Genomic DNA, 25000 nt, shown 5'->3' on the forward strand with positions numbered 1-25000 from the left:
TCAGATTGGTTGTGGGCAGAAGTGCCAGGTGGTGCATACAGATTGTTTTGTTCCTCTTGTGACATCAACAAAAGTTGTTTTTAGTTCAAGAAAAAATACATTTGTGCTTCATATTGAAAAAGAAAATAAGCAAATCTCAAATCAGTTAGTAAAAGAAGAACAAGACACATTTCCAAGTTCACAAATGTGGCTTTCCTGCCAATGTGTGTTTCAGGTAAGTGTACATTTTAAATTTGCTCTTCTGTATATAAATACACTGTGCATAGCAGTGCCTGAAAAACTGGGATGACATTACGATGATTGTAATGATCTGGAACAAGTCTGATAATGAGAGTAGCTCAATCACCACAGGTAGCAACAATGGATGGAGCAAATGCTTTTTCAACCAGCATTGTTTCAGATGCTGCAATGTTTCAGCAACCCAGAGGATTTGTTTTTATCTAGGACCTTGTGCTTGGGACAGATATTTGAGTTTTCTTCTTTAAACTGGTAATTACTTGAAATATTTACCTATGTAGCCTTTTCCCATAGTATTTCAAATCACTGAGTATCAACAGTACAGTACAAATAAACTAACAACAGGCAAACTTTATAAACAACATTAGTGAATGAGAAGGTTAAAACATTAATACAAACTGGACACATTTATTGCCATTTTCAGAATTACTCACCTGTAGGCTATCAGGATTCTCTTAATAATCACAACAATATCTAATAAAAAACAAATGCAATATGATACATTATAACTGGTTGGGTCCAGGGCTACCTTGACCTACCCAGAACCACCCCAGTTTCAATATTTATTTGACATATAGATCACTTTGTAATTAACAACATTTTATAGCACATGATATAAACAATATAAAAATTTTAAATATTCTTAGAATTTTTTGTTTAAGCAGATGAGGAATTTAGCTCTACAAAGTAAAGGAGTGGGATCTACACCAGCAAATTTGTTTTTTGGATCCCTGCTGCTTATTATTCCTCACTACTGAGACTCCGAATAATCAATTCAGACTTGTTTTATGGTTTATTTTGTAGATGCCAAATAAATTGTTGAGCAAGGTTTCAAGACCTCTAATTAAATTTTGTGGGTCTCTGAAAAGGTAAAAATGTCAGTTCTTACAGATGTCTTTTAGATGCTTACTTATGATGGCATAAATTCAAGCTAAAGAAACAATTGCAGTATACTGTATCACATGCATAATACAAGCATGGATGGCTTGGTTATAACATTTTGGATCCAGCCTCAGCCTTCTAACAATGCATGAAATATGTGGAGTTCATTTTTAAATGTCTGCCATGTTTCAACTCTGTAATTTCACTTTTATCCAGTAGTTTTAAAAATAGCATGGAATTCAGCTCACTCAGATGACAGTTTCCTTTGGCACAGCAGAATTATCACTTGTCTGGAAGAGGTATTTTACAAGATGAATTGATAGGGTGCATTGTGCCATAGAGCAAATAACTCTTCAGGCTTCACTGTATCTGAATGACTCCAGTATAAGTAAGTGGCTGTTAAAAAAATCCCCAAATTATTCTGCACAATGATTCTCGTTTTGAAAGATTACTTTACAAAAATAGTGTAAATTGTAATTATATAAGGAAAAGCTAAAATCATGTTTAGTTTTCTTTGGGGACCTCTGCATCAATTAAGCATACTGTAACATTCTGATAATCAGCAAATTTCAACAGCAATTCAGATAATTCTTAAGCATGCTTATAATTCCAGTGCACTATAATTTAATTTTGTTGTGAAAAAGAAGCACAATCTAAACACAAATTCTAATATGAATCATAAACAGAAAAAGTATATACAAAAATAAACAAGAATATAGCAGTGAAGGGAAATTTGGTATTGTAATGAAGAGAAAGAACTCCATGCAGTGATACTGTCTTACTCAAAAATTGGAAAGACTGATCTTTGATATTTTAATGGGCTGGCTACTACCATGTCTGACTATCGTGATGACTTACCTTTATTACTTATTATTAGGTTCACCTGCAGCTCCATTATATTAATTTTTTCAGAAATCAACCTCTTAGCTTTGGAAAGCACCCAAATTATCTGGCAGCACCTGTTGTGCTTGGTGAGAATGCCTTGTACTTTATAAATTAAGAGAAAGATTGAGTGAATTTGTTTTATATTTTATTGTTACATAATATATTTAATTATCAGCACTATCTCAAAATGCCTCATATCAGGTAACACTACAAGCACAAGGAATAAGAGATAGATAGATAGATAGATAGATAGATAGATAGATAGATAGATAGATAGATAGATAGATAGATAGATAGATAGATAGATAGATAGATAGAAATTGTCACACACATGCGTATGGGAGGCAGCTAAAGAGCTTGAGTAAGGGCAGTTCCGAGACATACCGGGATGTGGCAGAGTGCACTGACTCTTTTTCTCCCTTGCCTGCAGACCGTTCACGGGAGATTCCACCTGGACCTCTTGACATCACTTCCGGGACCGAGCTTATGGAGAGAGTCCTTACCAGCTCCGGCCCATGTGATGTCACGTCTGGGCTCAAACCTATAGCTGAAGACCTTCATGAGCCCGACCCCTTTGACTTCACTTCCCATCTTCCCCTTTAACACTAGAATCACCAGAGCCTATGAAAAAACTTGTAGATCCGTCCCACCTTAAATCGCTTCTTAAATCCTTTCGCACCTCTCCACCAGCTTCTTTGGTCTTCTAAATGTGCCGATAAAGACAATCTGCAAGCAGCTGGCTATTCAATCCTCCCATCTACATAGAACGTGCATGAACTTTTCCCAGCTTATGCCTTGATTGATTATCAGGGAGTGAAGAGGAGTTTTAGAGTGGAAATAATAGATCGTTATTTGGAAAACACGCATTTCATGTGTGTTCCGTTTCTACAGTAATCTGTGTAAACACATTGTTAAAACAGAAAAGTTTTTCATATTCTAGTAGTAAATGACAAAATGTAGACATAAACTATATAATGTGTGAAGCCTGAATTCCAAATATCAAAGAAACACTTTCACAAAATGTACAAGTATAACAGAACAAATGCACTTTTATTCAAAAATATAACTGCAGAAAAACAACCCGTGTTTACCTGCGACATTGGTACACATTTGTTATTGCAACTTTGGTGGCGCAACAGTATCAGCCATTAATAGGTAATTGAAGCTTCATGGGTTCAATCCTTAGTGAGACTGTTTTGAGAACTGAACTACTCGTATTCTTACTATTTTAGAATAAAAACTTACATTTGATTCTAGTCTGTAACAGTCGGGGTAATTTATGATGCTTGTAAAGGTTGGCTTTGTTTTTTTTATTCTGTTCTTTTGTCAGCCACGTTCACGATCCCAACTCCCCATACAACCCCACATTTGACACTGCTGTTTTCACATAGACGCGCTATAACAGAGGTAAGCTCAAATCAAGATGCCGATTCTACATCCTATCAAGAATGCACTTTTGCCATCGCTGTACTTTGTATGTGTACATGGGAAGCTCTGCACTCGTGACTTTACGCTGTAGATCTGGCTCTTACATACAAAGGATGGTGCATGTGCCCAAAACATTAACATTTATATGTTACTTACATAAAAGCCAGATCTAATGTTATTTACCTTGAGTTATTTACTTACATGACAAGGGTTCTACATCGGGTCAAGAATGTACTTTTGCCATTGATATACTTTGTATATGTACATGGGAAGCCCTGCACTCGTGCCTTTACGTGGTAAATAGGTAAATAAAATAATGAAAACAGCAGTGTTACTTAGAGTCAGATCAGGAGAGGTGGCGGGGGTGTTAGAGCGTGATCGTCATTGACAGAATAAAACTGGAGCTTATTCAGCGCAGCCCCCCAGTTTTATTGTTTGATTCACGTTCAAGCTTCCAGACACACACACCCCCCCCCCTTCCGATCTGACGCTGTTTTCAAATAAAGATGCGTTATAACAGAGTTGAACTCAGATCGGAGAAAACAGAAGCCCTCCCCGCAAGAAACGTCCACTCACATATAAGAACAATGCAGCTGCTCCAGGTGTAAAGCCAAAAGCCTGGCGTCATCCTGCCAATCACCTGTCCTTGAAAGAAACACTATGTCTTACAGAGCTCACCAATGCTACACCATCCAGATCTAAACACTAGCGTGGTGTATGTCCCCAAAAAAAGACTAACTGCATTCTCATACCATTGCTCGCGTACTAAAGTGTCAGCAGGTATTTTTCGTGGCATTACACGTGTAATTTGTGAGCATGCCCTTGATGATCAAACAGAGGAGTTTCTAGTGACTTTATGCTGTAGGAAGATAAGTAAATAAAGTTTAACTAGTAAAACTAAAAAAAGACACTAACTTTGACAAGTACTAAACATTTACAGCGGCTGTTACAGACGCAAATCAAATGTATGCTTTTATTGTATAATATTAACAGCTCACTATTTAAAACGTTTATTTTGGTTGACATTAAGACTCAAACCCCGAACTTTCTGAATTGGAGTCAGCAGCTCTAACCAGTATACTACCCAAGAAGTCAGAACAACATGCAACACTAACATGATTTCTTTTTCTTCGGTTATAGTCTTGAGCGGGGGTGAGCTGGGGGGGAGGGGGGAGTGCATTTGTTCTGTTATACTTATATCTTTCGTGAAAGTGTTTCTTTGATATTTGGAATTCAGACTTCACACATTATACACTTCATGTCTACATTTCGTCAATTATTACCAAAACATGAAAATCGTTTCTGTTTTAACGATGTGTTTACTGTGCATATAGATCGTTGTAGACAACGAATACACATGAAATGCAAGTGTTCCAAATAACGATATAGTATTTATAAAAGGTGTCATTTTGCTCGACTTCTCACTCTATACAACTCTAAGCAACTGACTTCAGGTAAACAGACTTGCGCTGAGAAAACTGTGCGGTGTGGGGGATGTGATAGTAGACTGCTTGCTGTTTGCTGCTTATCAACACATTTAAAGGACAAAAGACGCTGACAGAGACGTGAGAAGTGTTTTAAGGTGGGACGGATCTATGAGTTTTTTCGTAGGGTCTGGTAATTCTAGTGTTAAAAGCCTCCACCTTTTCTCTATTCCCTCAGTTCTGTTTTGGACTTGGTTTTTGTGCACATCAGTGCTGTTTATAATTGTACGACTTTGCAGCCAGGATACCAATTATATGGGTGGCTGCCCAAAACTTTCTATGTCTCGGAGTCACGTTTGTGACACTGGCGTAGTCGGCAGGATGGAATGGTCCCAGAAGAGAAGGGGACAGGACTTGCATCTTACCCAGGTGGGAGCATACCGGGGCCGAGTTTTCAGGCAGGCAGGTTGTACTGCGATTTGGAAAGACCTGGTGAAGGCTATGCTCCCAGCACTAAACAACCTGGGCAGGCCAGGGAGTGTGTGGGAGGGGCTCACAGAAGTGGGCTGCTTTGGAGGGAGGAGGCGAAGGGGGCTTCCTATGCTATCCCAGGGGAGAATGCCTGTCTCCCTTTAAAAGCAGAACCCTGAATTCCATCTAGGGGTGCCCCAGACTGGCAGGTGAATATAATATGTAAGGGGAGGTATGACCCTTTGTGGCCAACCTACAAACAAAGCTGGTCATTGTGGGCTGCCGTAGGGCACTGGTTATGGCCAGCTGAAAATGAGCCCTAATAAAAACTGGAGCAGGTGGCTTGCTACCTGCTCCTAAAGGCAATACCCCGTGGTTTTGCCCAGCCGGTCTGGAATAGGAAAGAGTTGGTAAACTTCATTGAGGTGTAGGGGACAGCCTCGCAACCTGGGGAAGCAGAAACATCCCTTATTCGAGCCCAGCCGCTGGCCGCCCCGAACATACCCCCCCCCCATTACACCCAGAAGTTGTGCCGATGTCCCCAGAGTCACGGAGGGGGAGGAAGGGTTGGTGTGCTCTGACTAACCCGTTGGCGGTTCCACACACAGGCGTGGTGATTGCAAACGGATATAAAACCATAGCTTTGTTTGATTCTGGCAGCAACATTTCCATTGTTGCCCGCCAATTTGTGCAGCCACGACAGTACGTAAAATTTGAGACCAGTATAACCTGTGTCCATGGAGAAACCCGCTGGTGCAGGTCTGCCTGTTGTGTCATCAGTTGCGGAGGTTCGGTTCAGAAATTAACCGTAGCAGTCCTCCAGATCCCACACACCCAGTGATACTAGGGCGGGACTGGTCTAAAATTAAAAGCGGTGAGACACATACCACTCCTGGGGTTAACTTGGGCTTAATTATAGATGGGGAAGAGCCGTTTAAAGTTGCCTCCACGCCGTATAATCAGCCGGCAGAGAGAGACGAAGCGGCCGCCCTGAGTGACGTGGCAACTCCCAGAATGTTGCATGCCGATACGTCATCCAGCAGTGCTTAGGATGAAAAGGACGCAAAAACGCCCCTTGAGGTCGGCCCCAACCCTCTCTCCCTTTTGCAGTTCAATTTAGAGAGACGCTGGCTACTTTTAAAAGGGAAAAGTGGAATGACGATTCCCTGAAGTTTGCAAAAAATGCAGTGATCCTAGTCAACGGCCAGCACACTAACCAGTCGATGCCACAGGGTCCTCACTTTGTGTTAGAAAATTACCTTCTGTATCGCGTAGCTGAGCATGACGGGCAGGAGAGACGGCTACTGCTAATCCCGCGGACTTTCAAGTCTGTGAGTTAGCACACACCCACCTCTTAGGAGGCCATTTGGGCACCGAGAAAACCCTGGAGCGGATCAAGCTCTGCTTCTACTGGCTGGGAATCAATGAGGAGGTTCGTTGCTTTTGCACTTTCTTCCCGGAGTGTCAATTGCGACAAATTCCTAGAAAGGACCATGCTCCTCTCATTCCTATTTCCCTGATTGATGTTCCCTTCCACAGAATTGGGGTCGATTTAGTCGGACCTCCAGAGCCCTCAGCCCGAGGACACAAGTACATTTTAGTCCTCATGGATTATGCTACCAAATACCCCGAAGTTGTTCTGTTGCACTCAGCTACTTCCAAAGTCATCACACGGGAATTACTATTACTTTGCGTGCGTTGGCATCCTTTCACATCGCCTTTCACCTCGGAGACATTCAAGGAAACTGCCAAGCTACTTAAAAAAGCATTTAAAGATCGCGGTGTATCATCCTCAAACCGACGGTTTGGTAGAGAGGTTCAATTAAACTCTCAAACAAATGCTGCGTAAGGTGCTCAGCGAGTATGGAAGGAACTGGGATCAGCTCCTCCCTTGCCTATCGGGAAGTCCCACAAGCCTCCACGGGGTTCTTCCCTTTTGAGTTATTGTATGGGCGAAAACCCCGGGGCAAATTAGATATCTTAAAAGAAGGATGGGAAGAAGAGGCTCTTCCCTCTACAAATATATAGGAATATATCGCATAATTATGCGATAGATTTGGTAAAATTCAGCCCCTCCTTAAAAAACACATGGAAGAGGCTCAAGCAGCACAGGTCCGTTATTACAACTGTCGCGGGTCTCTCCGGGAGTTCTGCCCAGGAGATCAGGTCATGGTTCTAGTACCTACCTCCCACTGTAAGTTGCTTGCCCATTTGCAAGGTCCCAACGAAGTTAAGGAGAGGAAAGGACTAGTCAGCTATTTGGTGAGTCAATCCAATCGTTGGCTGAGGGAGCGGGTTTATCATGCAAACCTGCTGAAACCATGGGAGGACAAGGATCCCGATCCCTTCTCCGGTCAGCCCTACTCACTGTTTGCTCACACGGCTAGCCTTAACTTCAGTGCAGATTTAAGTCCCAGACAACGACGGGAGCTGGAAACAGTTATCCTGTGTGTCCTGAAGGTAGTGAGTGAAGACCCCGGAAGGACCTCTCTGGTTATAGTCTGAGAACATCTGTATCATCTTCCTGAGGCAAAAAGGGCTGAAGTGGAGCTTGAGATCAAACACATGCTGGAGCTAGGTATAATCAAGGAAAGTCATAGTCCCTGGTCCATTCCCATTGTATTGGTCACTAAGCTTGACGGGAGTTGGAGGTTTTGCCGTGACTTTTGTCAGCTTACTCAAGTCTCCCAATTCGATGCTTATCCAATGCCATGAGTGGACGACCTCCTTGAGAGGCTTGGACAGGCTCAATATTTGACCACACTGGACATGACAAAGGGGTACTGGCAGGTTCCTTTAATGGACTCCGCGAAGGTTAGATGGACTGTGTTGTCGAAGAAATTCAGGCCCTCGATATCCAGATCCAGAAACTCCTGTCCAGACAGAGGCACCTGAGGGATTTGAAGACTCATCTACAGGAAAAATCCTCCCCAAAAACTGAAATCATCACAGCAAATCACGGTTCAGTAACATCAACTCCATGCCGTGCTGCTTACTTTCAATTCGCCTCGTAGTCATCAACGATGAGGAACTTGGCCTGTTTCAGCTATGCAGGTGGGGGTTTAACTATAAATCACGTCCATCTTCACAGGCAAGCATCTCCGTTCCCCCAGTTTGCCTTTAACTCCGGGTGATGTATTTGTGATTGAAGGTTCAATCGCATGAGACCTGAACATCTCATGCTCTAATCAACAATCTCTTGTCTCTTGTTTTCCCTGTGCTCATGTGCAAGATGTTATGAGAAGTAAAGACCCAGTCTTTGAGTGGCACAAGAACAGGGCAGTGGGACCCATTGTAATACATGCTGGGGTAAACGATGTGAGATACCGACAGTCAGAGATTCTCAAGGCAGAGTTCACAATGCTTATTAATGCCACAAAGGAGAGGACCCCAGCTGCAAGAATCTTCATCAGGTCCCTTACCTCTGGTTAGAAGATCAAACGAGTACTACAGTCATCTCCTGGCATTAAACATCTGGCTGAAAGGCATTTGCAAGCGACAAAACATTGGATTTGTAGAAAACTGGGACCTCTTCTGGGAGAGGCCGCGTTTCTTCAAGCGGGATGGTCTGGATCCTAATAGATGGCTTTATTAAATGTTAGAGCATTAACCAACAAGACGTTTTCCATCAACGCTTATTAGAGATAGGAAAATCAAGTTTATTACATTAAGTGAAACGTGGCTTAGCTCTGATGGTGTGGCTGTTTTAATCGAATCTGCACCTCTGAATTACAGCTTTGCTCATGCAGATCGCCAAGGTAAGGAAGACAGCAGTTTAGTAAACATTTACTCAACCATTTCCTTTTACTATTTAATATAGAAATAATGATAGAAAAAATTCACAAGAAGCATACTGTATTATTAAAAAACGCTTCCTTGATTCATCACCAGCTTCAAAGTTTACAAACACTCTAAGCAACCAGTCCATTTAATGTGTTTAGTAGAATAGTGAGGATAATGTAAATAGTAAGGTGGAAAATTTTAATACTAAAGTGAGAGCTGCTGCTGACATAGTTAAAAATTCCTCTAGCTCTACTATGCCACGGAAGGCTCAAAGAGTGTCTTATCAAAAGAGATCATACTGGAGATCTGAGTATAAATTGAGAAAAACTAAATTGATTATCCACTACAAGATATTGAAGGCTAAAATAACAGAAAACAACAACATAGTCCATCTTGAGAGGCAGTGTTATTTCTCTAGAATTAAAAATAACAATGTTATTAATCCCAGAGTCTTATACTCTACAATTAATCGTCTGCTAAACCCAGGTCACTCAATGGAAAGTCTCCAAAAAACTTCCAGTGAAACTTGTGAGACTTTTGCTGTATTTTTTAATCACAGAATTAATGATATTAGAAATAATATAGCACATCTCCCCAATACTGATCCTCTTAAACCCCAGTACTCCATTTTAAACAAATTAAATTCTTTCACCAGGATAGATTTACATGATTCATATAAAATCATTTCTCAATTGAGACCCTCCACCTTGAGCCAAAACCAGCAAGTTTTTGCAAAGAAGTATCTGGCGTGCTAATTGATAATGTTTTCGACATATTAAATTAATTATTAGATACGGGGGTCTTCCCAGACTGTCTTAAGACTACTCTAGTTAAACCCCTGCTAAAGAAAAATAATCTTGACTCTTCTGCTTTTGAAAAATTTAGACCTATTTCTAACTTGCTTTTCTTTAGTAAAATCCTAGAGAAGGGAGTCATTATGCAGCTAAATGACCACATCAATAAACATGCTATTCTTGATAAGTTTCAGTCGGGTTTCAGAACAAATCACAGTAAAGAAACTGCACTCATTAAAGTAGTAAATGACTTGGGGTAAATGCAAACAGAGGCTGTTTATCTGTTCTCATCCTCTTAGATCTGAGTGCCGCATTTGATACCATTGATCATAATATTCTTACAAATTGCCTTAGTCAATGAGTGGGCCTCTCTGGCAGTGTCTTAAATTGGTTTGAGTCCTACCTGGCATGTAGAAAATAATTTGTTAGTTGTGGCAATTATACTTCAAAGACACATGATATTCTCTATGGTGTTCCACAAGGCTCTACCCTGGGTCCACTGCTCTTTTCGATTTACATGCTTCGGTTAGGTCAGATTATCTCAGGGCATAATGTGAACTACCACAGCTATGCTGATGACACACAACTGTATTTATCAATAATGCCTGATGACCCCGACTCTCTTGATTCACTGACCCAATATCTTACTTGTGTTTCTGAATGGATGAGTAGTAATTTTCTGAATAAGGAGAAAACAAAAATTTTACTGATTTACAAAAATGGATATAATGAGGGTATTAGAAATAAACTTGATCCATTAGGATTGAAAGTCAAGACGGTGGTAAAGAATTTAGGGGTAATTATTGACTCTGACCTGAATTTTAAATCACATATTAATCAGATTACTAGGACAGCATTTTTTCACTGAAGAAATATAACAGAAGTTAGACCTCTCATAATATTGCAAGATGCTGAGAAATTAGTTCACTCTTTTGTTTTCAGTTGGCTAGCTTACTGTAACACACTCATCTCAGGACAACCAAAAAATAAATCAATCGATTACAACTAGTGCAGAATGCAGCTGCTATAAACTTAACTAGGAAAAGAAAATCTGAGCACATCTCTCCAGTTTCGATGTCACTGCATTGGTTACCTGTGTCATTTAGAATTGACATTAAAATACTGCTTATGGTTCACAAAGCCTTAAATATTCTTGCTCCATCCTATATTTCAGAATTTCTTTCACCTGACACTCCAAATCGTAACCTTAGATCTTCAAATGAGTGTCTGCTTATAATTCCAAGCGCTAAACTTAAAAGAAGTGGTGAGGCGGCTATCTGCTGTTTTGCACGTAAAATCTGGAATAGCTTACTAATAGAAATTCGCCAGGCTAATACAGTGGAGCACTTTAAAAAACTGCTAAAAACACATTATTTTTAAAATGGCTTTCTCAAATTTTCATTTTAGTTTAATCCTGATATTCTGTATATGCATTTAATTATCATTATCATTCTTGGATGGCTCTGAAATCCGTACTAACCCCTAAGCACCGTGATGTCCCTATATTGATGGATTAAAGGCTAGAAGTCCACATGACCATCACCATCAAGTTCTTCTATGTGAAGCCTAAAAACCATGAGAAGTGATTGAGATCTTTTATGTTAGGTAGAATGCCTAGAGGAGGCTGTGTGGTCTCGTGGGCTCAGAATCCCTGCAGATTTTATTTTTTTTCTCCAGCCATCTGGAGTTTTTTTTGTTTGTTTTTTCTGTCCTCCCAGGCCATCGTACCTTACTTTTATTCTATGTTAATTAGTATTGCCTAATTTTATTTTTTATATTTTGTCTTTTTTCTCTTTCTTAATCCTGTAAACATTGAGCTACATCATTTGTTTGAAAATGCGCTATATAGATAAATGTTGTTGTTGTTGTTCATGTTATTCTGAGTGAGTCTGTTTTCTGCATTAGCTTCTTCTCTTCCACTCATCCTTTTACACAGTACTTGCTCAGAGCCTGTTTGTCACTTATTTAAATGATTTATTCTTCTCATTCAGGAGACATTTTAGCTTCTTAGTAATCCAGTGCTTGGAAAGCAACTTACTGCAATTGAGGCTACAATAGCCTCAATATGGAAGACAAATATAGTCAGTGATGCAGTGACAGAGACCCTCAATGTCATACACATGTGACTTACACATCATTTCACAGTCTGTCCTTTATAAGCAGTCATTCAGAGCCATTTCAGCCTCCCAGCTCCATTTCCTCACTCTCCTGGTTGTAACTGGTTGCTGTCTAATACCAGACCACAACCCATGAAAATAAAGGACTTTATTAAATCCTATAAGGAAAAGTACAAAGGATGGAATACCACTTGTATTAATGTAAGTTATACACTAATGTACTGTACACCTACGGAAGAAGATGATCTCCTGTGGCAAACCCTAACGGGAGCAGCCGAAAGAAGAAGAAGAAGATACATTAATGTACATCCTGTATATATTTTCTTTAGTGTACCATCTTATTATCACAAAAAAGATTGGCATTGTGATGGATTCTTTGGGTTCTTTCCCGGGCCGGGAGGCAGTTGTAAAGAAAGGCACCTCGGATTTGCACAGATTAATGTAACTGGCATTTGTTCTGAATTTGCCAGGAAAAAAACAGAATATGCTGGATTTTCACATAGGAGCTGTGAAGCAGCTGCATTATCCACTGTGCTATCATGTCTACCCAGAAATAAAATTGTTACATTTCTTCAATTTACAGACATATTAAAGGAAAATCCTAGAGTTTTTTTTCTTAAAGGCAAAGTATAATCAATATTTTATCTAAAACAGATCAGGCAAACTGCTTATTTTTAACAGAGTTCATTTAAGCATGCATTATTAGCTACACATACTGTATTTGCTCAAGCATCAGCACTGCAAAAACTAAATAATAGTCCTAACACAGACAAATTTAGTAGTCATTTATAATGTGGAAGAGGATTGGCAATTGCAGAATGAAAGTCACCCAAGCTGGTATGTTTAGGCTTTGCATTTGAAAATGATTTGATAAATATGAAGTAAACTAAGTATGAACAGTGCCTAACAGGCCAACTAAATTTTCAAGCCTGTGTAAAAGAATACTATAATAAATAGTATCAAAGGCAATGCTTCAACTAAAAGTAAAATAATGGTGCTATTTGCAGTATCAGGTGATTATAATATAATTTACAATATGAGATAAAGCCATGTTTGTGTTTGAAGAAGGTTTCCCAGCTGTGGAAAACATCATGTGTAGTCCCAGTCTCAAAGAAAGGGCATTCCAGTGATCCCAAAAACTTTAGACCAGTTGGTCTTGCTTCATACATTATGACAACCTTTTAGAGGCTGGTCCTGAAACAGCTCTGACCCCTAATTTCAGAACATCTGCAAACTTTGCAGTTTGCTTATCAGACACAGATAGATGAGGGGGAATGCTGTGATCTACATGCTCTGACAAATACAGTGGTGCTGAAAAAGAAGGGTCAGAGTAGGCTGTACTTCCTAAGGACACTCTGGTCTTTTTGATGTTTTTTGCAAGTTTCTGGAAATGTCCTATCAGTCAGTAATAGCCAGTGTATTGCTTTATGCTGCAGTTTCCTGGACAAGCAAATTTAGATCAAAGGATGCTTAATGCCTGAAAAAACATATCAGGAGAAAGCCTGCTCCATCACAGGGCTAACCCTGGACAGAGTAGAAGCTGTTGTGGAAAACAGGATAGTGGCAAAATTGGATGCCATCATGAAAAATCCTCTCTATCCCTTCCAGGAGGCACTGCCTTTGATCACTTTCAGGTACAGGCTCATTCTATTATGGTTTGCTAAGAAGCACTTTTTTCTGCCCACTGCTGTCAGGCAATTCAATGCTCCTTCCTGATGGCCAAAATTAAACACTGATACTCTTTAAGTTAATTTTGCAAATGTAAGTTAATTTTGCAATTTCCACACAATCTACAATATTTTGATTGATTTATTAATGGATGGATGGATTAATCAAATTATTTTTCCTATAAGTCTGTATCCATGTTTTTTATGTTTCTGTTGCTGTATGCTTCTAAGTTTTCTGTTGGAATTAATAAAGTTTATCTAATCTAATCTAAATTTCTCAGAACGACTGCATTTTAATGTGTCAAATTTTATCGTTACAATTTTCTGTAAAACTCTAGAAAGAAAACATATATTGGAAAATTGTTCTGGAATTCTTAAGGGTATTCTGAATCTGATTGTAATTTCTTTAAAAGATGTCCAATAATAACCCTCTAAATCTATAAATCCAAATCAACTTGTGTTTCTATTACGTAATGCTGATGGAGATCTATCCTTGATTCTTCACAGCTTTTGAGCATGCATGAAGCTCCATACAAATGATCTAAAACAAGGTCATAGTAAACATTTTTAGAAAATAATATACTAAAAATCATCCCGTCCCAGAGCAGCTCAGCCACAGATATTGCTCACATTAAGGAAGCACATTGCATTTTGATGTTGGTTTCATATAACATTGTTATTTCAGAGTTAAAAGAAACTGGGGATCAAATCCAAGGTTGTGCAAATTAGATTCATTGGCCCATTATGAGTGAGTGCCAGTCTGTGCTATTTTGTACAGGACTGTTTGCTACCTTTAACACCGTGTTGCCCATATAGTTTCTGCCTCTGTGCCTCACTGAAACTTCCAGAACATTCAGTTTGCACCTTATTTGAACAGATATTTAATTTCAAAACTGAACTTGCTAACTTACTGTATTATGCCATAATCAAATAACACTTCCTTGTTTGTGTATTTACTCTATAAAATAACCTAAGACGAATCTTAAGCTTCAGTTCTACTTAAGAATTTGTAACAAGAGCAGAAAGGAGAAAAACAAAACCAGTGAATTCATAAGCTCTTTTATTGACAAGAACAAATCCATCAATTTAAGGCACCTTTTCTATCACCCTTAAATTGGGACCACCCTAACAGCAAGAGTGTCAAATGGAGGATCATATTAAAAGCTTTACACATTTGAAAGACAATAGGGAAGGGAACTGGGGCAACACCAGAAGATAACTAGTTGTCTCCTTCCTGCATGGCTAGGAAGAGTCTGACCTGTGTCACACACGTGCAATTGGGAGGCAGCTAAAGGGCCTGAATAATAGTAGTTCCATGCCAGAGCAGAGGGTGAGGAGGTGCACTGACTTTCTCTCTCAATCCTCTGAAGACCATCTATGGGAAATCCCACACGGTTCTGGCGCCAATGATGACAGCACTTTTTGCTCCCGTTAGGGTTGCCACAGCGGATCATCTTTTTCCATATTACTCTCACCGCACCACTCGGAGTATTTATATCACTGTATTTGAGTGGGAAATCACAGCAGCAGCTGATCGGAGAGAGAATTATCGGTATTACAGCATCAAGCCCACGCTGCCTTAGCCACGGCAAAATGTTTCAAAGCCTTTCCTGTATGGACCTCACGGTTCAGGAACAGTTTCATCCCAAGAACTATAAACACACTCAATCAATTGCTCTTTGTAGAACTGTTTGTACTTATAAGTACAATTACCCCACTGTAATCTTGCACTACAGTTATAATATTGTACAACCTCAGCCACTTTATAAAGCACGTATTTACATATGATGACGATATCATTTATAAGATGAAATGCAGTAAAATATGTTGATTATATTATACAGATAAAACTTTAACTTCATTTAAATAACCCGTATTGTTAATAATTAAACATGTGAGGAGACGGTGCTGCAGCGCTAGCAAGTTCACATATTGTTCCTGCCTTACGCTATATATTTGCTGAGGCTGGTGCGACACTGGAAGGATAGATGGATAGAATAATTAAACACGTACTATGAAGATATTTCAATGCTCCTTAAAAGTTTTGAAGAATCATCGTTGTAAGCTTACAGATGGCTTAACGTCTATTACAGAGCTGATTGTGTGGCGATTGGGTATTTGGGGAAAGAAAAGTAAGGACAGAAATTGAAGGTTAGTACATTTGAAAGAGACAGTACTGTTGAGACATGAACAATCACTGTGCCATCGTGTTCTTAATAACATGCTTTCATTCCAGTCATCATGAAAATAATATCATGTATACATCTCAGAGCTATAATATCACAAATGCAATGGATTCTGTGTCCTGTTGGAGAAAGAGAAAGAACGGAAGCACGTAGTGATTCACACACATACAGCACATTGAAAATCAAATACAAAACAAAGCATTTAATGTGCTACTTTGGTTACGATGGGATTTGAGAAACTAGTAAATTAAATGATTTTAAGATGAAGTTTATGTTCTACTTTAATGACAAAATAAACTACGTGATTAAAGTGGATATTTTGAGATTGAAGTTAACATTACGTGTTTTTTTCCTACTCTGTGCCTTTTTTTCACACTATACCCTAATAAGCTTCCATATGACACTCAGACAGTGGGCTACGTCTCGCCTTTTCATGGCGACTTTGATATGTCACAACTTCTTTTTTATGTCGGGCACTCTGTGACTTTGTGAACTTGAGCTTGTTTCTCCAACACACTATGTCACTCAATCAACTTCCTTTTGTTGATTATACCACTGTATAAACCAACAACTAGTACGTTTTTCTTTGCCTCCACTTGGTATTCACTGAAATTCTTATATTTTCCTTCTTGCTTTTGCCATTGCCTTTTCACAGAACGCTGAGCTTAAGGTCTATTTATATTGATTTGCATATTCAAAGAGGCGTAATTCTGGGAGGAGATGGGGTGGGACAGAAGGCACGTGCAGGTGCGCTAGTTTTCACGCTGATCGGGATTTATGGAGTGGAAGAACGCGGAAGTTGGCGAGCGCACAGATTCCTGCATCTGGAATTTTCTGTGTGTAAGCACATTTCGGCTTTTGTGCTTACATCATGTTATAGTGCGAATTCTATGCATGCTGTTGTACATGAGGCCCCAGAAGACATAACTTCTGGTTCTAGTCATGATGAAGTTACTTGATGTCTCGGCCGTTAAAGCCACCATGTTTACGCCCTTAAAGTCAGTTCTGTTTTGGACTTGAACCTGAACACAGCTTATCAATAAAACCCATTTTTACAGCCAGAGCACAATATATGGGTGGCTGCCCCAAACCTTATTGATGTCTTCTCGTTGCTCTTGTGACACCTGGAAGAATACCTCTAAATCCGAACATTGACAGATGCTAACTACTCCTCTTCTAGCAGTTACATTTAACGGCTCATCAACCCAGCACTGTGCTCATCCTGGACATGCAAGTGTTGAAGATTACCCTGGTGTGACGAACACACAAGCATTTCTTCATTTTCCTTATTTTCATTTTTAACCCTCAAGCAACCGTCCATTAAACAGAATTCAGAATTAGGAACCCCAACACATATTATGTTTAACTTCTTCAACATTTTGCAGCATAACCTTTAACTGATGTGGCAGCAAAGCTGATTGTGCTTGGCCCAAGGTGACAAGGTGCTTTATTATATTAAGATGGATAAAGGAATAAAATCCATTCAAAACTGACATAGGAAGGCTATTGTACCAATTAAAAAAAGTAGGAATAGTTCTGAAAGCTACTTTGAAGAATACTGGTCTGAAATTGTTGCAGCTGTCAGTCTTGCAATGACTGCACATAAATCTGAAAGGTGATATAGTATACAACAGACTTAGGATACAATAGGTCAAGAAAAGAGCTTGCAGGCCTGCCTGTTGAAACTGTGGAAAAGACTGAATTGGTGTCATCGATAAATGTGTATTGTTGTCTATTTATCAGGCATAATGGGAATAGCTAGAGAACAGAAACAGTTTTTCTGGAGCTGTTTCAGATGAATCTAATGTATAGTATTGTGCCAGATCATCAACAGCAAGTAGGTCATTAATAACTCCTGTAACAATTGAAGTCTCACACTGGATGCTTGGGATAACAAAAACTCAGCTTGGACAACCAGCAAGATTATTTTTTTATTGTTTTTATTAGCCAATCACAAAAAAGTTGTATCATATAGATCCACATAAAATTGTCAGAATCAAACAAAAATGAAACCCAAGGAAAACTGCCAGACTGGGGTTTAAAGAACAACAGCTAATGCTGATGTTGCAACTCTGGTATCATCACTTAAACGTTGACTGACTTTATATCATTCACAACAGGTGTAGATTCTCCATTCTGAGGCTAAGCCCTGCATTCAAGTTAAATCGATGCTTATTATAATTTAGCATTTTGTTTTTTAAGTAAGAGAAAAAAGCACAAGTAGTTAAGGATATTTCAGTCAAAAAAAAAATGAATACACCAACAGAGACATTGTATTCCAAAAAACAATTGATTCCCTTACTCTTCCTGATTTACAAAGCCTGCTCTAATTGCAATCTATATATATTCTAAGATAGCAGAAAAGGCTTGGAAGAAGTAAACTGTATTTGTTTTAATTAAAAAAATCTGTGAACTTGGACAATGAGTTTGCAATGCAGTATAATTTATTACAATAGATTTTTCATTGTAACTCATAATGGACAATACAGGTTAATTACAGGAATGAAACCTGCTTGATATCTTAGAAATTCTCACTCCTTTTTTAAAAAGGCATTTTTCAAGTGAAAATGGTTTGTGAATAAGCATATGTAAGTACAAAATGCATTGGTTTTCTTTAGAGTCCCCTAGAGGTAGCCTCCAGTCCCAACGAGACTCCATAATTTATTAAAAGTATGAACCTTTCCATATTCTTCTAGCAAAAATACTCACAGTATTCCTTAGAGAGCATTGTGTGATTTTCTCAGCAATCCTTTTGTCTGTACCATACTAGTTATATTTTACCTTGTTACTTTGACCTATCTATTCACATACATTTAAAATCATTGGAGAAACTTAGTGGTAATGGTGAGTAATTGGGTAAAAAGCAGGAAGTAACCCTCAATGGAGAGCCAGTCCAACAATGAGCCCAATCACACTCATTCACTTGAACTGGCTCAGTATAAATATGCAAAATAATCAAACACACATATTTGAGATGTGTGAGATAAAACCAAGCAGACACAAGAGGAATCTGCAAATACTGCATAGAGAATAAGCAGGTAGTGATTCAAACCTAGGACTTTAGGGCTGTGAGGAAAAAGTCCTAACCACTGTGCCTCCAGTATTTTGAGTTTACCTTTATTTAATATGTAAAGCATCTAGTGATTCTTTGTGTGTAGCACTATATAAAGTAAAGATCGATGGATTTATTGATAAGGTGGGTTCTCAGATTCAATCCTGCTGAGCTCCAACAGCTGTAGGTGTTCAATTCCAATCAGTCTCTTATTCAGAAGCCAGCTCTTATTCTTATTTTATACATTTGTATCTGTAGATTTATTTGTGCAATAGGATGTCAGGTTTCTGCTATTATTACGTAAAAGATTACTCAGTGTGTGTTTAATTTTTTAATTACATTAAAAAATGTAACATTTTACAGATTTGTGTTCTGAGTAGGGTAAGAAGATACAAAAATCATTGTCATAGATCTTTTGTATGCAGGACTCGCTTCAGGATTATTGTTATTTTCCTTACAGTTTAAAAATTTACTATATTTTAAAAGTTAGTTTTCACTTTTTAAAAAAAGATGGTTATGAAAAAAGGAGTTGTGCAATCCCAATGAATTATTAATGAAAATATATCTTATAATGTATGCTCAGGAAAGATACAAATTTGATGCACTATAGCCATCCAATTTTTCCCAACAATACAGAGTGGGAAAGAAATTGAGAGTTATTTAATTTCATATTAAAGTGGCACAAACTGAAAATGAATATCCAGTATCTTTGGATTGGCAAATTTAAAGCAGAAACATGAAAATGATACTTTTAAATACTATAATATAGGAGCCCAGGCACAGGCAGGAAGAGAACTACTGTAGAATGAATCCAAGCAGCCAGCTGTGAACGTCTGAACTAATATGTCTAATCTACATCTGGGAAGTCCATGCTAATAACACTCAAAACATTAATCATTAATAAAGTATATATATAAAAAAATAAAATCACCAGTGATAAATTAACATTTTAAAGTGTACTATTATACAACAATGTGCTCATACAGTATGTACACTTTTGTTAATTTACCATTGAAAGAGTTAATTTAACATTGATAGATTTCCTGTTGATATGGATAAGCTGCATAGGCTCTTTCCTGCTGTATCTCTTCCATTTTATCTGTGGTATACAGCTAAACCATTTAGCCAATTTATTTCAAATTCTGTCTTAAATTTTAAAGAGGGTTTAAGATGAAGGACAAACATTAAATTAAGCCACCTCTCTTTAATCTGGCAAGTCCTCTGTCACTCATCTAATTTCCTGGCATACACATATAACCTCTATCAACACATCAGCAGCCTTGTGGATTATAAGGACAGAGGATGTGTTATCTTCTCCTAATACGCAAATTATCCTTCTGTGACTATAAGGAGATACACAAAAGTTCAAGTACTATATACTTTCTCTGCAGTCATAAATCTTTAAATGATGTCAATAGCTATTGAGTTGCTAGTTAAAAGTTAATGCCACCTACCAGGTAGAGGTCAAAGAGTTTTAAAAGTGCATATTTCCTTCTAGTATTTAGCATATAATTTTAATATTTTCTCTGCTTAAAATAATTGTTACAAAAAGTATAACTAACTTGCATGGTATATATTTTTTTTTCATTTCTATACATTGGATCTACTTTGACACAATAAAGGATGCTGCAAAATTTCCCATGCTCTCCAAGTAATATACTCCACATTAGTTTCTGACAAAAAATAAAGTCTGATTATGTTCTTTTCTTGTATCATTGCACCTAATCTTCCATTTTAGGAAACAGTGTTATAGTCCAATGAGTATCTCTACACAACAAAATCACCAGTGTTAACACCTAAGTGAATATATTGTAATGGACCATGTAGTGTTCTGGCCTGGGATGAACCCTGCTCCCTTACCTGGACTAGAAGTCAGAATAAGGGATGGTCGGGAAGGGAGCTGCAATATTCCTCCTCTAGGGGGTAGAAATGGAGAGAGTTTGTTAGACAGATGCACCAGAGCTGGAAATCTAGCAGCCATCGATGGGAATGTTGGCTGGGGAAGCAACCTGACCCTAGTGGGCCAGTCCCTTTTGGCAATCCCTTTCCCAGCTGGGAGATCAGAAATACAGGACAGTGTGAGACTACCTGCTATGGGCAGATTGTTCCCTAATACACTAGGTGGCAGCATCCCTTCTGGTGGGCCCCAGTATGGATGCCCACAGGAAAGCATGGCATTTGGGTGTCCCATATGGCTGCCTTGTTTTGTTCTGTTCCAGTTTCCAAACAGAAGTGTCAGGAATTGACTGCTGAGAGAGTAGGGTGGTTCTGTTTAGATCGGAAGTGCTTCCCGGAGGCACTAGATTGAGCACTGGAATTACTGCTCAGTTGGGGATAAAAGAGAGACCCCTCCACTTGTCCCAGGAGTTGAGTCGGGACCAGAGAAAGGCAACAGTCATCTGGAAGGAGTTGAGGAGTAAAGAGAAAAGGAAAGGAAAAGGAAAAAGGTTGTACTGTGCTGCATTTTGAACAAAAGAAGCCTGTATGAAGATACCGTCTAAATTAAAAACACTTTATTGGAACTGGAACTGTTGTGGTACAATTGTGTCTGGGATTTGGGGCTCAGTAGTGCCCCCCCTAGAGGCCACAATATCCACTACTTTAAGGAAATAAACACTATAAGAGTTCGCTTTACATTAGTAATTTTGCTTTGTACCTTTTCAAAGGGCCTGAACCTAGGCTTCAGCATGCATCTGGTATCACACACATGCACTTGGGAGACATTTAATGGGCTCAAAAACCTGCATGTTTCAATCAGACCAGGGGTTGGGGCTGCCCTCTAAGTTTTTCTCATCTTGCCCTCTAGACCAGCTGATGAACTGTCAGCGTAAAGCCACATTCCGGTCCTCAGAAGACAGCCAACATCACTTCTACCTCCAGTCCTTAAGATCCCACCTCCATCATTTCCTGTCCCAGAATTCCATTAACCCAGTACATCATTTACAATCTACTAGCTGCATATGCCACCAAAGTTCTGTTTTGAGCTCACGTCTTTAAAGACAAACTACAAACAACCTTTTTTTAAGTATACGGGATGGATTCCCAGACCTTTCACTGTATCATTGTATCTTCTTTTACATTGGGTTCTCAAAAATGTTTCCAGGGACTCCAGTTTTCTCCCACTTTACTGTTGATGACTTGCTGAGCAGTTATATGAGTGTATCTTGCAGTGGAGTTACATCTTGTCTATTATATCTGTCAAGATTGTAACACTGCTGTGTAAATAGACTTTGGTACCCCACATCATTTCATGGGAAACTTTCAAAAAATGAACAACCCTATGGTCAATAAATCCATTTGGATTTTGTAAAAAAAAAATGTCTACCACTGTTTTTTCTATATATACCATGTTTTTATTATACCATACATATTACTAATTGTCTGTGTTGTGTGTTTGCCTTGCTGTTTATATATCTGTATATTCATGTATACACACATCTATTTATTTTTTATCTCTTTGTAATCAGATTCAACTTTCCAACTTCTTTGTTTTCTTAGGTACTCCTTTAAAAAGGATTATGCATAGCTAAGAACAATCAGACTAATTTCCACACATATTTAACACATCATAATAAAAAGGCTCATTTAGGATCTCTTAAATAGCACAACAGCCTTAAGTCACGTCACTATTATTTGTTTCCATGTTGCCTAATTATCAATTCACTGCTTTAGAAAAACTGTACAGAAATAAATAAAAGATAAGTAAATTTAATACAGGAAGTAAAATGTGAAACTAAAACAAATTCGTTTCTGTGGGCTAAAACCTGAAAAAGCACATGCTTCTAGAAATGACTAGCATATATACAGTATACACACATATGGAACTGTGTCATGGGGATGAGCAGATCAAATAAAACCAGACTGAACAAACTGAAGAGATTACCTTTTCAAGGAAACCTACCAAATGTTTTTAATATATAACACTGAATGTCTTTAGCTGACTTTAAATAACCAAATTCTTTCTAAGGTTGCCATTTTTCTACACAAATATAAATGAGAGATATAACTGCAGTGATTAGGTTTTGAGGTCCACTGATACTTTTACTATGTTTTGTTACTTTTTTCCATTGTTAACAATTTTATCATTGTTTTATTGTATTAAGTTGTGGATTTGCCTGCGAATATTTAGTGGCAGAGTGTCTATGAACGTAATTTAAACTTAAGCTTTACACCTTGCTTTACTATTGATATGTGTACAAAGGCTTGTTCAGCGTCAGAGGGTTTCCGCAGTAGCTGCACTTATGTATATGCTAAGCACAGTCCTTCACCCGCGAATATTTAGCAGCAGCGTGTCTGCCTGACCATCTCATCTTCGTTTGCATAAGCACAGTCCTTCACCCGCGAATATTTAGCGGCAGCGTGTCTCCCTGGCCATTTCATCTTCGTTTGCATAAGCACAGTCCTTCACCCACGAATATTTACCTTATATGGGCAGGTACTCAATTACGTGGTAGGCGTAATGATGCGGGACGCAACTCCGCCTCACACGGTGACCGAGCTGCAGGCTATGGCCGTATATATGGACGAAAGTAGGTTCCAGTTATGACCGTTACGCGTAGAATTTCGAAATGAAACCTGCCTAACTTTTGTAAGTAAGCTGTAAGGAATGAGCCTGCCAAATTTCAGCCTTCCACCTACATGGGAAGTTGGAGAATTAGTGATAAGTCAGTGAGTCAGTCAGTCAGTGAGTCAGTCAGTCAGTCAGTCAGTCAGTGAGGGCTTTGCCTTTTATTAGTAAGATTATATTGTTGACAAGCTACTGAAGTGGAAATATACACACTTCATGTATATTCATATTTGGAATTAGTGGACTGAAGAAGGAGATAACAATACAGCAAAAGTGGAAATCAAGAAGGAGATTTGGAGATCAGTGTCATTATTTATCAAATGTTTCAGAACAGAACTAGGTCAAAATTTTAAGAGTGATGCAATTCTGGCCCACCTCTTTTCCTAACTTCACCAGGATTTAGGAGAGCTCGCTAGGATCTGCAAGAAGATGGCGTTCAGGCAGAGACCAGTAGGCATATCCTGAGAACTGTGTAATGTTTTGGAAATACTGAACAAAAATGATCTGAGATATTGATTTGACAAAGATGAAATAATATTTATAACAAATTTTGTACATTACGTAATTGCTCCATCTACATGGAGAAGCCATGCACTGTTTGCCAAAATGGAAGTGTTGGTAACGTTAACATGTAAAATGCATATTTAATGATAGTGATGATTTGGGTATGTCACAATTAACTGCTTCTCAAATGTTTGCACTAAACTTTAAATGCCTTTACAACACATGAGATAATATGCATATTAATACCTTTCCCTACCATTCCATGAGGAGAGAAAGGAAGCTGCATTCATGCAGATTAGCCTGCACATAAAGAACATTGCCCCAAGTGTAGATGAGCATGCATAAGTGGATCGTAAGCGATATTTTGCAGAAGATAGGGGGGATTCAGAGAGAGGCACAATGGAGCACAGTGGAAGAAAATTGGGACTTCGGAAGAGTGAATTTGACTTCAGAAATAGCGTAAGAATAGATGTGGCTGGTTTAAGTAAAGCTGTAATTCTACAAGGTGTGTCCCATGGTCATAACACTGGAAGGTGATTCATCTGAAAGTATGGCTGTGCATCATCCATCCATCCATCCATCCATCCCTTTTCAGAACCCACTTTATCCTTAGTAGGGTTGCAGAGAAGCTGGAACCTATTCCAACAAGCAAATGACACAAGGTGGGAACAATCCCTTGAGCATTCATTGTTAATACTGTAAACATGTCCATTATTGGGTTTAACTCTTATTCAGTGAGTGTGTTTCGGTTTTTCCACCTTGCTGCCCGTTACAGTGTTATTGTTTATGTTGTTGCAAAATGGCAAAAATTATGTGAAGCTTAGTGCAATATCTTACCTTAATTTGTTTTTCTTGTTTGAATTTGATATTGTTATTATTTTTGTGGTGCCACCTTAGCATTAGTATCAGAAAACCATAAAACATCATTTTCGATTCCATTTTACAGGTGTCCTGAAGTTTTGATGTCACTAATTCTCACTCTTAGCTGGGAGTAAGTGTAGGA

Source organism: Polypterus senegalus, chromosome 2 (assembly GCF_016835505.1).
Source record: "Polypterus senegalus isolate Bchr_013 chromosome 2, ASM1683550v1, whole genome shotgun sequence".
NCBI classification, from domain to species: domain Eukaryota; kingdom Metazoa; phylum Chordata; class Cladistia; order Polypteriformes; family Polypteridae; genus Polypterus; species Polypterus senegalus.